At 42.7% G+C, this 13,722-nt stretch overlaps 1 long non-coding RNA gene across 1 annotated transcript in view; it reads right to left on the reverse strand.

Moving 5' to 3' along the window:
• Window positions 1–9,862: 9,862 nt before the first annotated feature.
• LOC106020524 (uncharacterized) overlaps window positions 9,863–13,722 on the reverse strand; it is a 189,203-nt gene continuing 185,343 nt past the window's right edge. Inside the window, exon 18 of the long non-coding RNA XR_011804166.1 lies at window positions 9,863–13,126. This is a non-coding gene — a long non-coding RNA (uncharacterized lncRNA). The remainder of the gene's footprint in view (window positions 13,127–13,722) is intronic.

Here is a 13,722-nt window from a genome sequence, read left to right on the forward strand (position 1 = left end):
GATTTTTTTTTTTCCTTCCTAGGTGCAGAGCTTTGCACAAAGTCCTTGGTGAACTTCATACAGTATTCCTGTCAGCCCATCCCTCCAGCTGGGTCCCTCTAGATGGCAGCCCTGACCTTGAGGATGTCAGTTGCTCACCTCCCTGTGTTGCCAGCTGCAAACTATAATCAAATATGTTGTCCTTGCGAGGCCATTGATAAAGGTGTGAACAGGAAAACTCCCAGGACTGACCCATGCAGTAACTGTGACCCATTAACAACTGCCCTCTGAATCTGCTTGTCCAGCCATTTTTTTTGCATCTACCCACCCAAACCATAGCCTCTTAGCTTGGACACAAGAATATTGTAGCAGATAGTTTTGAAAGCTGAGGTTGGGCAGCCTCCACTGCTCTCCCCACATCCATAGATCCGGTGGTCTTATTGTAAAAGGCCATCGTGATGGTCAGGCATAATTTACAGACATGTAAGCAACTGACCTTTCCAAGTCACCTTCTCTTTTATGTGCCCAGAAATGTGCTCCAAACACATTTCTGTGTCTTTTTCATTTTTTTTTTCTTCTGCACTTAAGAAAGAAACCTATTGGGAAAGCAAGGCCTTATCTTGACTTGTGTCTTGAGAGGATGAGGGGGGCCAGACTGGGCATCTGTCACAGGGCAAAATGCTAATAAGTTCTTATTTTTCTATACTGTCACATGTAATGCCAGTGTGAAAATACTCTGTGTGCCTGCCACGATAGTAAAAAGATCTCAGTCCAAATTCAGTTTTGATCTTAAGCAGAACTGACCTGGATCAGATGGCCTGTGACAGGTGAATTCATCTGCTCCTTGTCTCTGAAACCACCAGAGCTGCAGCTGGCAAGCTTGCTTGTACCCAAAGCAGGCAAATGCAGCAGAGAGCATGAAGCTCCCTGGCCTGACCTGAGCAGCACCTGGACCTCAGGGTTCTTTTTGAAGACGTTTGTTTTGATCAGTATCTGTTGAACAGCCCTGCTCTCCACTGGTATCGTGCTTGAGCTTGAGCTGTGCCAGCAGTACAGATATGCTTTTGGATCTCATCTGCTACTGCTGCTGCTTCAGCCTGTGCCCTGTGCTTGGGCAGTGAGGACTACCTGTGTCACATGTTCACACAGAAGAGAATCACAGAATCATTAAGGTTAGAAAAGACCTCCAAGACCATCTGGTACAACTATTCCCCTGCCACCAGCATTACCCACTAAACCATGTCCTTAAGCACCACATCCTTAAACACCCTCAGGGATGGTGACACCACCACCTCCCTGGGTAACCCATTCCAAGGCCTGAGTACTCTTTGTGAGAAGAAATATCTCCTAATTTCCAACCTGAATCTCTCCTGGTGCAACCTGAGGACATTCCCTCTATCCTATTGCTAGTTACCTGCAAGAAGAGGCCAACCCCCAGCTCCCCACACCTTCCTTTCGGGCAGTTGTAGAGAGCAATGAGGTCTCCCCTGAGGCTCCTCTGCTCCAGACTAAACACTACTTCAAATGATGATTGTGTCTTTGTGTCTTTAACCACTTGTGATCAACCCCAACCAGAGCAGCCTGCTGTTCCCTAGATGGGCTTCCAGGGCAAGTGTTTCCCACAGTACTGAGTTTACTGTCTGCCTCCATTACAAACTCCCTACTGGTGGAGTAATTCATGTGAGGGAGGAAAAATAGGTATTTTTGCTGTCTGGAAACAAAATAGTCCTTTTAGGCTCCAGATCCAAATCCTTCAGTCATCTTCCTTGACCATTAGATCCCCTTAAATGCTTCTTGATGGTGCCAGCACTCCTAAGCCACTCCAAAGCACAACCCAGCCAGCTTTACTCACAGGCAAGGAGCAAGGACGGTAAGAACACACGGAAGAGGGCTGCAGAGTTCAGGACAGCTCTTCTGTGCCTGTCACAGTGGCTCCTTGCTTGGAAGCTGCCTTTGTGTACCAGGTCCCTCTCGCAGGGGGCTGTAATGCTTGGGCAGACAGGGAGAGAGCAAGGAGGTTGCAGCAGATGCAGCAGCCTTAAGTACAGTCTGGAGCAGAGTGTGCAGAGGGCTAAAAATGCTAGTGTGGGGCCAAGGGATGGGATGGACTGCAGTAGGATGGATGGAAGATGGAGATGTGCAGCTGAGCTGGCACCTGGCCATGGGGCTGTCATTTTGCCACTATCTCCCCCACTGTGGCTGTTACATGTCCTCTGCCCCTCCAGGCTCTTCCCATCCCAAATGCTTTCCCTGACCCCCCCCCCACTTCTGTAGAGCATTGTTGTCCTACTCATACAGGGGTTCAACTGATGCTGCGCCGGCCTGCAGCAGTTCTTCTACCACCACATGTTTGTACTGGAGCAGGAGGAGTACAAGAAAGAAGTTCATTGACTTTGTGATGGAGCTGTCTGCTTGCATTGAGATTACAGAAATGGTGAGTTTCTTACGTATAAATCTAATCTGCAAAGGGCTTTTGGGAGTGCTTGCATGGTAAGTATTCAATACAATGTTTGTGAATCTTTTGGGTCTCCTTACTTCCTCCCTTCCTTTAAACATGCCCCTTGTGAATTCTTATTTACTTATGAGAAACATACTCTGCCTTCTTAAAGAGATACTGCTTTTATTTCTGTGTTCTTTCTTTCTTCCACATGATTCTGAACTGTCATTTCATTGTCTTATTTACCCCCACTGTATTTTACCTTTGCATATTTGCTCCTTCTCAGGTTTTCTGATAAGTTTTAACTCAAATGTTAAAAAGTCTCGTGTCTGCTTCTGGATAAAGAGAAGTCACTCTTATATTCCAAGAATTTACTGAAGAGTTTTGGCATTTTTTTTCCCCCAGCAAATATCTGGGTTGTTCAAAACACTGTTTATTGTAAATCTGGTGCTTTTGATTATCTTGCCAGTTACTCACAATAATCTTGCTTACTTGCTCATCCCAAGCTAATTATCTATAAAATGAACTCCAGTGCTTTAATTTTAGAATTTGTTTCACTCTATATTCTTATTACTTGAATCATCTTGTTTTTAAATTTTTATTTTTTCATTTTTTAATTTGGCCCATGGGCATCTTTTCCATCCTGGAAGAGGAGTACATGTTTCCCAAGGCAACTGACACCTCTTTCAAGAACAAGCTCTATGACCAGCATCTGGGCAAGTCCAGCAATTTCCAGAAGCCCAAGCCTGCCAAAGGAAAGGTTGAGGACCACTTCTCCCTGGGGCACTATGCTGGCACAGTGGACTACAACATCACTGGCTGGCTTGAGAAGAACAAGGACCCCCTGACTGAAACTGTCACTGGGTTATACCAGAAGTCTTCACTGAAAACATTGGCCTTACTGTCTGCCAACTATGATGAACAGATGACTTCTGTCATAGACAAATGTTGAGTGATTTTGTGGCTCTTTTAAATATACATAACTAATACAGTTAAGTAAATAAAAATACCAGATCTACCCTTTCATTCATCTGTTCATTAGATCAAAAATGACCACTACTGGTGTTCCAGAGTATTGATCATTTTTTTCCATCTTCATCTTATTTGCTAGCTCTTATGATTAGCTCCTGACCACCAAGGTTAATTTTAAGACAGGAGCAACATTTATCAATCGTATTCACTGTTAGAATTTATTTACTTTACTGATGTTTATACAGGATTGTAGAATAGAATGTTCACTAGAAAAGTAAGGATAAACTTCTGAATCTTCAGTTTTCATTGGAGTCAAATCATATTGAGGACATTTGCAGTATGTTTTGAAGAGAAGACGCAAGATCTAATACAGAGACTGAAAACAATTTCTCTTTTTTTTTTTTCCCTCTTTTTTTTTTTTTTTTGTCAGGAAATCCTAAATAAGCAGATGTAGAACTTGCGAACAACTTATCCTGTTTTTGTGCATTGTGTAATTCCTGATGAAACAAAGACTCCAGGTAATTCATAAAGTATAAATTAGAAAGACTAAGCTCCACACTGGAAAAATCAGTATACTCCCATGTTATTCTGTCACAGGCCTGATGTATCACCAGCTTGTTCTACACCAGCTGAGATGTAATGGTGTCCTGGAAGGCATTCAAACCTGCAGGAAAGGATTTCCTAATTAGAAAATATATTGGGATTTTAAAGAGAGATCTGTAATAACATCCTTTGTTTGCTTCAAGCCCCATTCATTTGAGTGAACGGTCTTCCTAAAAAGTCAATGATATGATATAACTCTTCAGGAAAACACTTTCAATATTTAACAATTATGGAAAGCATGAAGATATAGCTAATAGCATGGCCCATGCAAGCAGTGCCCACCCAAATGCCTTGTTGAAAACTGTATGCCAAGAGCTATTTTCACTTAATTTATATTCATGTGAATGTTTGGGCATTCTTAGCTTAAAATCTCAAATTTGACACAAGCACAGTTCAACAAAAATATGGAGGATGGTCTATATGAAGTCCTATATTTAAACATTACCTAATAGAAGTTTGAAGAATGTTGTTTAAATAATTTTAACGATAATAGTTTTACTGAAAGGAAATACTTGATACCACTTTTTTGATGAAATTACAAGCTTGACTGGCAAATGAATCTACATTAAAAAAAAAATAGACCATCATGACTTCTAACTTAGTTCTTAGTTTTTACAAGGCTAACATTTCTACAGCACTTTAACCACATTGATTTATAGATTAAAAACAAAAACAACAAACAAAACCACTCAAAACACAATTTTAACTCAGGATCTGCTATGCAAGTAAGACATTTATAAAGGGTTGGTAAATTTAGGGCAACACTGCTCGGTGTCATCTTTTTGTTGTATATGAGCAAAAGCAAATGTAGCATCAGATCTCTAAGGACAAAGAAAGTACACCAAACTTCTAGGACCAGATGGGCTATCTTGGAAAGCAGGGACACTGAAAATGGCAGAGGTGGCATCTTGGAAACTGAAGATTTCTCAAGGCAGTGATGTGGCTAGGCAGATTTGTGCATGTGTAAACAGCGGCTTGCTGAAAAGAAAATAATGTAAAATGATCTCCCAACATAGGTTTAGAGAGTCCATTCCCAGATACTATGTCCAATTCTCATTTATATACTTCAGGAGGAATGTGCAAAGCTGGCTGTGGTTTAGAAAACAGCTACAGGATAAATGTGTACTCAAGTGCAGTGAGAGATTTAAATCAAACTATTTAACTCATTAAATTGTATGTTAATGGAATATGTTAACAAACCTACAGAGAGGAATGTTTCTGAATAAGCAGAAAACTGTCATCCTGTTTTCTAAGAGACAGACTCAAAGCAGAAGCCCAAGCGTGGGACATGAAAAAAGATTCTGTCAAGCTAGAAGTGAGGTATACCTTTCTTACAGTGAAGGCGAATAGTTTACTGGGGACAACTGCAAAGTCTGAAGTCTTCAAATAAGACTGAGATGCAATGAGAAAACATTCATTGTATTAAAAAATATGTCCAGCAATGAATGTTCTCTGTTCTTTGATTGCAGGTGTTCTTCAAGGCAGGTCTGCTAGGTGTCCTTTCCAGGACACATCTTTCCAGGAGATGTGAGATGATTGCTGTTAGAAATGGCTCAGGATTCAAATTATGATTAAATAAAAAATAGGATTTATTAAAAGAATATAAAAGAATAGAGGTAAGCAAACAGCGCTGGGTGCACCGGGAGTCTCTGCTCCACCAGGACGCACACCAGCCACATCAAGTAGCTGATTTTTATGCTCCTAGACTAATACATATTCATTACTATTTCTAAAAAAAACCCAGATTATTATAATTAGCTTCCGGGGTCCAGTCCCTCCTACTGGAGCATGCGCATCAGTCTCCTCTTGGGGTCTCTAGGGGTCTTTCATGCTGAAGGCTCGTAGTCTTCCTCTCCAAGTCCTTCCCCTTTGTACTACTTTGGCACCGTACCAAGTTTATGAACATTTTCTGCAGGTCTTGTCTCCCAGCCGTCCTTCAGCTTCTTTTTTTCTTCTTCTTAATCTCTTGGCCAGAGGTTTGCATAGTATCCCATAACAGTCACTAGTTGTTATCAGTTGTTGTGAAACCCCCAGACATCAAAGACTTCATACAAACACAAATAACTTTCTTATTGACACTTCACCAGTAATTAAAACATTCTTCACCAGCCATTCACAGGGACAGTCACACCTATAGCAGTGTTAAGTTAATCTCGAAGAAAACAAAAAAAAAGGCTGTAACTGTTAGAAACAGAAGTCCGGAATAACAAAAGCAAACAGGTTCATAAATTTGAGGAGTATTTTCTGAAGACTTGATAAATTGACTAGAATGAGGGGGAGACTGGGACACACTGCATCTGTGGTTCAAGAATTAAATTGCCAGTGCAGGGCCCAGAGGCAGACAGGACTGTTCTTTATGGACACAAATTGTTAAAACATTCCTCACAATTGCCTAGGACAACTGATAACATGCACAGGCTTTACACAGGCCATACCTCAGGAGACTTGAATTAAAAAGAATATTATACCAAAGATGTGTGTCTGCTGCAAGGTTTGGCTTTTCAATGTGTTTTCTTTCACTGTACTTGTAGATTGCTTGGCTTTCGGGGAGTCTGTCTTTTGCACGCAGTGCAACATCCATACATTCTCAAATGTTAAGCACTGGCCGTGGACGAAGCTATACTTCAAGATAAAACTCCTCTTAAAAAGTGTGGAAACTGAGAAGGAAATGGCCATGATGAAAGAAGAGTTCAATAAAACTGAAGAAGAATAGGCTGAATTGGAAACCAAGAAGAAAGAACTGAAAGAAAAAATGGTGACTGGAGTAGAAGAAAAAGGACCTGCAGCTGCATGTGCAGACTGTATGCAATTTAAAGTCATTTTGGACTCCACAAATTATATCAGTTTTGTTTGAGTGTTTAGGAAAAAGCTGAATGGAAATTCTCTTTCATATTTCAATTGCATAACAAGCAAATTATTCCTGCAAGTGTCAGTTCCAATGTGTGACAGTGATACATATTCCTATTTTCTCTAAAATGGAAAATGAAACTATGGCTGATGCTGAAGAAAGATGTGACCAGCTGAGCAAAACAAATTTCCAGACGGAAGCAAGAATAACAGAGGTAATGGAAAAAATAGAGGATGAAGAGAGATAAATGATTATCTCACAGCCAGAAAGACAAAACCGGAGAACAAATGTTCTGAACTGAAGAAATTTATTGGTGATCTTGAGTTAACGTTGACCAAGGTTGAAAAGGAAAAGCTTGCCACAGAAAACAAGGTACTTTTTATTTCTGCTATTTGCATGTCTAATAATAGTTGCTCTTTCTATATTTAGGATGGAAAGGAGCAGTCTGCTTGAAGAATAACATGTTGTGCAAGGGAATATGTAAGCCTGGTGTTAAATTTGTCCACTTCAATTGTGCAGCAAAACTAACCTATAAGCATACAAAAATGCACTAAAATGAAAGTTTGGAATTGCTTTGTGACTTCAAAACAATTGATATATAAGCAGAGAGACTTTATAGTTTGACCATAGAATGCAATTAGTTGTCTCTTCAGAAGTCTAGAAACATGTTTATTGCTTTTGTGTCATCACTAGCCTGCATAAAAGCCAAAATTTTTAGTGACCTCTAAATATTTTGCCTTACAATAGGTTAAAATCTCACTGTAGAAATGACAGGTTTGGACGAAACTACTGTGAAATGACTAAAGAAGAAGAAGACCCTGAAAGAAGCCCACCAGCAGGCACTGGATGACCTGTAAATTGAGGGGTACAAAGTTCATATCATCACTAAAGCCAGGATCAAGCTGGAGTGACAAATGTACCACATGAGAACGTTCAACACAAGGAGAAGGGGCAGATTCTTAAGTTGTTCCCTCAGCCATCTTTGTATTATGTTACAGGTTGAAGGGACTCTAGATCAGAAAAGAAGTTTGTATGGATCTTGAATGAGGAAATAGAATGCTTGAATGAGATTTAAACTAGCCCAGTAAATATTAGTAGATTTGGAGAATTATAACATTTAGTTCAAAAGATAAGGAAGTATGAGAAAAAAAAAAGAATGCTAAATTTACTATTTGCTTTTAACTGGACATAATTTCTTTTTATTAAAAGATCATTTCCTTTACAGGAAAGACTTTGAATTTAGCCATATGCAAAAAAAAAAAAACAAAAAAACAAACACAAACAAAAACCAAAACAAACAACAACAACAAAACGAAACAAAAAAAACGACGAACAGCAGAATTCAGGTATTCAGTTGCAGAAGATCAGAGAATTACAGGCAAGAGACTTATAAACTACTTCACCATTACTGTTTATTTGAATAGCAGTAACATGAATAATGTTTGGCCCCTGACTGAGTCACTGTAATTACCTTGATGTGTTGTAAGAATTTTCTCCATGCAAGAGAAAGTTGTTATCTATGGTTAGTATGGGCTGATCCATAGATCTCTTCCCATTGGTAATAGTTTGCATGCAATAACAAAACTTTAAATTCAAAATGATTTTGGTTTGCTTATAGTTTCTAAAACAATGGGCTAGGTATTACACTATGACAGTATTTTTATGAAGCATAATAATTTTTAAGCATTAAGCATTAATAAATTAAGCACTTATTATTAGTTACCTTATTTACCCGGCATCAAGCCCACTTGAGGGAGCCTCCAGGACCCGGCAGCCCTCGCGAGAGAGGCTGACGAGGCGTAGGCGGAGCCAGCAGCGCCCCCTCCCCGGCCGTTCAAAAGCTGCCCTTAGGGAGCGCTGCGATAAGGGGCTGGCGCGGCAGTTCGCGCAGGCAGGGCGAGCGGGGAGGGCGTCCCGTCCCGTCCCGTCCCGTCCCGTCCCGTCCCGTCCCGTCCCGTCCCGTCCCGTCCCGTCCCGTCCCGTCCCGTCCCGTCCCGTCCCGTCCCGTCCCGTCCCGTCCCGTCCCGTCCCGTCCCGTCCCGTCCCGTCCCGTCCCGTCCCGTCCCGTCCCGTCCCGTCCCGTCCCGTCCCGTCCCGTCCCCCCAGACGGGTCCCTATCTCTAAGAGGAAAACGGATCCTAGCCCAGGAGCTGGTTGGATTCGTTAATAAACGAACCCAACGAGGGCTTTAAACTAGGTAAGAGGGGGGATGGAGCTAAAACAAGGCTTGTTAGAGCTGTGCCGGGGGAACAATGGCAAGGCCAGAGGAGAAGGCAATGGCCCAACTGAAGTGCATCTACATTAATGCACGCAGCATGGGTAACAAATGAAAGGAGCTGGAAGCCATCGTGCAGCAGGCGGGCTACGACTTGGTTGCCATCACGGAAATGTGGTGGGACCACTCTCATGACTGGGGTGCTGCAATGTCTGGCTATAGGCTCTTCAGAAGGGACAGGCAGCACGGAAGGGGTGGTGTTGTGGATCTCTACATTAGAGAGTGTTTTTACACGAGAGTTATATAAAAAAGGATGGCCAGCAGGGCTAGGGAAGTGACTGTCACCCTGCACTCAGCTCTGGTGAGGCCGCACCTCGAGTACTGGGTTCAGTTTTGGGCCCCTTGTTACAAGAAGGACATCGAGGTGCTTGAGCGGGTCCAAAGAAGGGCGACGAAGCTGGTGAGGGGCCTGGAGAACAAGTCCTACGAGGAGCGGCTGAAGGAGCTGGGCTTGTTCAGCCTGGAGAAAAGGAGGCTCAGGGGCGCCTTATTGCTCTCTATAAGTACATTAAAGGAGGCTGTAGCGAGGTGGGGGTTGGTCTATTCTCCCACGTGCCTGGTGATAGGACGAGGGGGAATGGGCTAACGTTTCATCAGGGGAGGTTTAGGTTGGATATTAAGAAGAACTTCTTGACTGAGAGGGTTGTTAGGCATTGGAATGGGCTGCCCAGGGAAGTGGTGGAGTCACCATCCCTGGAGGTCTTTAAAAGACGTTTAGATGTAGAGCTTAGGGATATGGTTTAGTGGGGACTGTTAGTGTTAGGTCTGAGGTTGGAGTAGGTCATTTTAGAGGTCTCTTCCAACCTAGGTGATTCTGTGATCCTCGTGGATCTGTGATTTCTGAAACATCTTCATAGACAGCTAGGCCAAAGAACATGACATTGAGTGGGTTTATCATAACCCCTATCATGCACTAGGTTCTGGCAAAACTCAAACTATAAAATGGACTGTTAAAGACAACTCTAAGAGCAATGGGTGCTCAGACATTCAAACATTGGGATATATGTTCAGCAAAGGCCAGGTAGTTATTCAACTCTAGGGAAGATGCCAATCAAGCTGGCCCTGCCTAATCAAAATTGTTATGTACTGTAGAAGGGGATAAAGTCCCTGTAATGCAAGTAAAAAACATGCTGGGAAAGACAGTATGGGTTATTCCTGCTTCGGGCAAAAGCAAACCCATCTGTGTACCTCAAGGGGATTTGATATTGGGTAAGAATAGCCAATGGTTATAATTGTGTGATGTTAATTGTTATATTAAAATGTATGTCATCATTACTATGGTTACTATCTGCCATGTCAATGGTATTATAATAAGAATTAAACAGATTAATAATGAATGAATTTTGATGGAACTGAGCAAAATGCAATAGTGATAGAGCTGGAGAAGTGCAGTGGTGATGGACCAGAAATGGCTTCACCGTGCAACTATCCAGCACTACTCACCATCTCGCCAGCCCTGAAGGACTGCAATGACAGCTGGAGCCCAAAGTCACGGACTGAACAAACTCAACAGACACTTTAGAAGGATGGCCCATGGACTAAAGGAATGATATCTCTGTATATATCAAAAGACACGAAAGGCAGGTATTAACTAGGATGCATTGAAAACTGTGGAACCTGAACATCATGTAGATGGTATGTAATAAGGGGTAGATATTGTTCTGGTTTCAAGTAGGATAGAGTTAATTCTCTTCCTAGTAGCTGTCATGGTGCTGTGTTTCAGATTTAGGAGGAGAATAATGCTGTTAATGCACTGATATTTTAGTTGTTGCTGAGCAGTGCTTACACTAAGCCAAGGACTTTTCAGCTTCTCATACTGCCCTTGAAGTGAGGAGGTTGAGGGTGCACAGGAAGCTGGGAGGGAACTCAACTAGGACAACTGATGCCTATAGGGTTGTTCTGTATGCCTAAGGGATGTTCTATAACATATGGCATCATGCTGAACAATACAACTGGGGGAGGTTGGCTGGGGGGGGATAATTCCTGGGGTCTGGCTTGCAGGTGGTGAGAAATTATGGTAATTAATTTTTTTCCCTCCCTTTTCTGACTTACCAAACTGTCGTTATCTCAACCCATAAATTTTACCTTTCTTGTTTTCCTGATTCTCTCCTCCATCCCACTGGGGATGGGGGAAGTGAGCAAAGGGATGTGTCACACTTAGCTGCCCGTTGGCTTAAACCACAACACACATACACAGAACAAAATAGCTGAACAGACATTTCTCATTGGGAAACCACAACCAGAATTATGGTGGCTGGTCCCACTGGGGAGAAAAGCTTCAAACTACTATTCAAATCTGGAGGATTTTGCTGCTAACATTACAGTTCCTTTGATAACTATTTCCAGTGTAACAAGCATATGAGACTATTAAGGTTCAAGTCCTCATCTGCTCAGAGCTGAAACACTGAGTAGCTCAGAAATGGGCTAACTTTATAAAGTGCTACACGTAGAGTAGAAATACTAAACTTGTAATGCAACTGTATGTAGGCTGTAGGTTAAGAGGCTGGACCAGTCTTGTTCTCCCATGCAGTGACATAGCAGTGAAACTAAGCATTAATTTTGTAATTTTGTTTACATTGTATGTTTGACATATCATATTTGTTTGTACATTGGTATATTTTCACCTTCATTTGACAAGGTAAGGAAATTCAAGCAAGAGTCATGGAAGAGGCCTGCCAAATATCTAAACTTAAAGGTCAAAATTGCTCAAACATGGTGATGACAGCAGTAAGACTTGAACCCAGATTTCTTCTTATGTTTAACTTACAAAGAAAATTACTCTCTTCTAAACACAAACATTTGGAACATCTTAAGTGGCATATATCTGTTTTATTGATAGTGGTACAGAAGCAGAGTTGACAGAAAATGCTTGTGTCCATCAGCAAATGGAAGATTACTTCCTACCAGTATAAATCTAGCTACTGCAAACCCACAACTGGAACGATACTTTGTGTAAGTTCCTTTTGTCTGAGGGGACGCTCATAGAATTATAGAATCATAGAATCATTCAGGTTGGAAAAGACCTCTGAAATCATCTAGTCCAACCTTTAACCTAGTACAGGTCCACCACTAAACCATGCTAATAAGTTCTACATCTACACATTTCTTGAAGACCTCCAGGGATGGCAGCCTGTTCCAATGCCATACAACCCTTTCAGTGAATAAATTTCTTCTAATATACAACCTAAACCTCCCCTGGTGCAACTTAAGGCCATTTCCTCTCATCTTATCACTTGGTGCTTGGGAGAAAATCCCAATCCTTACCTCGCTACAATCTCCTTTAAGGTAAATAAAAAATACAATATGGCCCACCCTGAGCCTTCTTTTTTCCAGCCTAAACAACCCCAGTTCCCTCAGCCACTCCTCATAAACCTTGCTCTGTAGACCCTTCACCAGCTTCATTGCCCTTCTCTGGACAGGCTCCAGCACCTCAATGTCCTTCACAAAGTTCCATGCCCCCCGTTCTCTCCCTAGCGCTCAGGGATGTGGCTGAAGATAAATCAGGCAGCGGAATGTCCTAAGCTCAGGGACAGGTGCACGCCTTCAGGGACAACTTGCTGTAAGTGCAGCTGGGCAGTGCTGGTGGGACCGAGGCCTTGTGTCCCCAGCAAATTCACAGCTCCCTCCTGGGAGTGCACCAGCACTCCCCATCTCCTGCACCCTCAGGCCCTGCAGCCTTGACAAGAGTCATTCCCAGAAGGGGCTTGCTCAGAGAGCTCTGGAGGTTGCCTGTGCCAGGAGGATCACTTTGCCATTTGTCTCCCTTCATTGGCAGTGTCAAAAGCTAAAAATAGCTGCCTCTTGCAAGACTCCTGCGTGAAGCCATGCCTGCTTGTGTAGATGATATGCTTCCACTAATAGCGCTTGAAGACATTCCTCAGCGGGTAGCTTGCCTTCTATATCTCACTGCAATGCGTTGCCATGTAGGAGCTGGACAACTGTGCTGTGTCCTAAGATGGCAGATGCTATTCTTATCCCAGAAAGGCCTGCTCCGGCACAGCTCCTTTGTCAGCTGAAATGTGAAAAATCAGAAACAGGCCTGAGTGTGCTCCCACTTGTAAGAGTATAAATCAAGTGACCCCTCTGAAGCCAGTGGAATGACAGTGAGTGAAACCAGTGCCTGGGTGCTCACTCTGCTCTCCTGGGACACGCTGTCCCATCGGGAACATGGCAGCTGCACAGGTGCTTCAGCAGTCTGTTTGGGGTGGGTGGGGACATCCCTTCCCTTGGACATCAACAAATGGAAGCAAAGCCTGCAGACCTGAAAGCTCACATTTTGCTCATCATCAAGATGACCCCAATCCATGAACCCCTTCCCTGGGTGAGGAAGGCAGAGCCAGGGCTTGTTCCAAGCTTCCTGCAGGGCCAGCAGCAATGCAGAAATTCACCTCCCCTCTCTCAACATTATGGTGCAAGAATAGCACATGAACATACTCAGATCGAATATGAAATTGGGACCCCAGTGCATTGTAATGTGAGTGGCTAAATGTGCCTTCATGCAGCTCTTGTCTCAGAACAAATTAATAACTGAAAAACAAGACAGAGAGGTAGTGAGAGTACTGAAGTGGGTTCAGAATTGTGCTGGGGAATGCAGGGAGGAGTCTGGTA

Source organism: Anas platyrhynchos, chromosome 19, assembly GCF_047663525.1.
Source record: "Anas platyrhynchos isolate ZD024472 breed Pekin duck chromosome 19, IASCAAS_PekinDuck_T2T, whole genome shotgun sequence".
Taxonomy (NCBI): domain Eukaryota; kingdom Metazoa; phylum Chordata; class Aves; order Anseriformes; family Anatidae; genus Anas; species Anas platyrhynchos.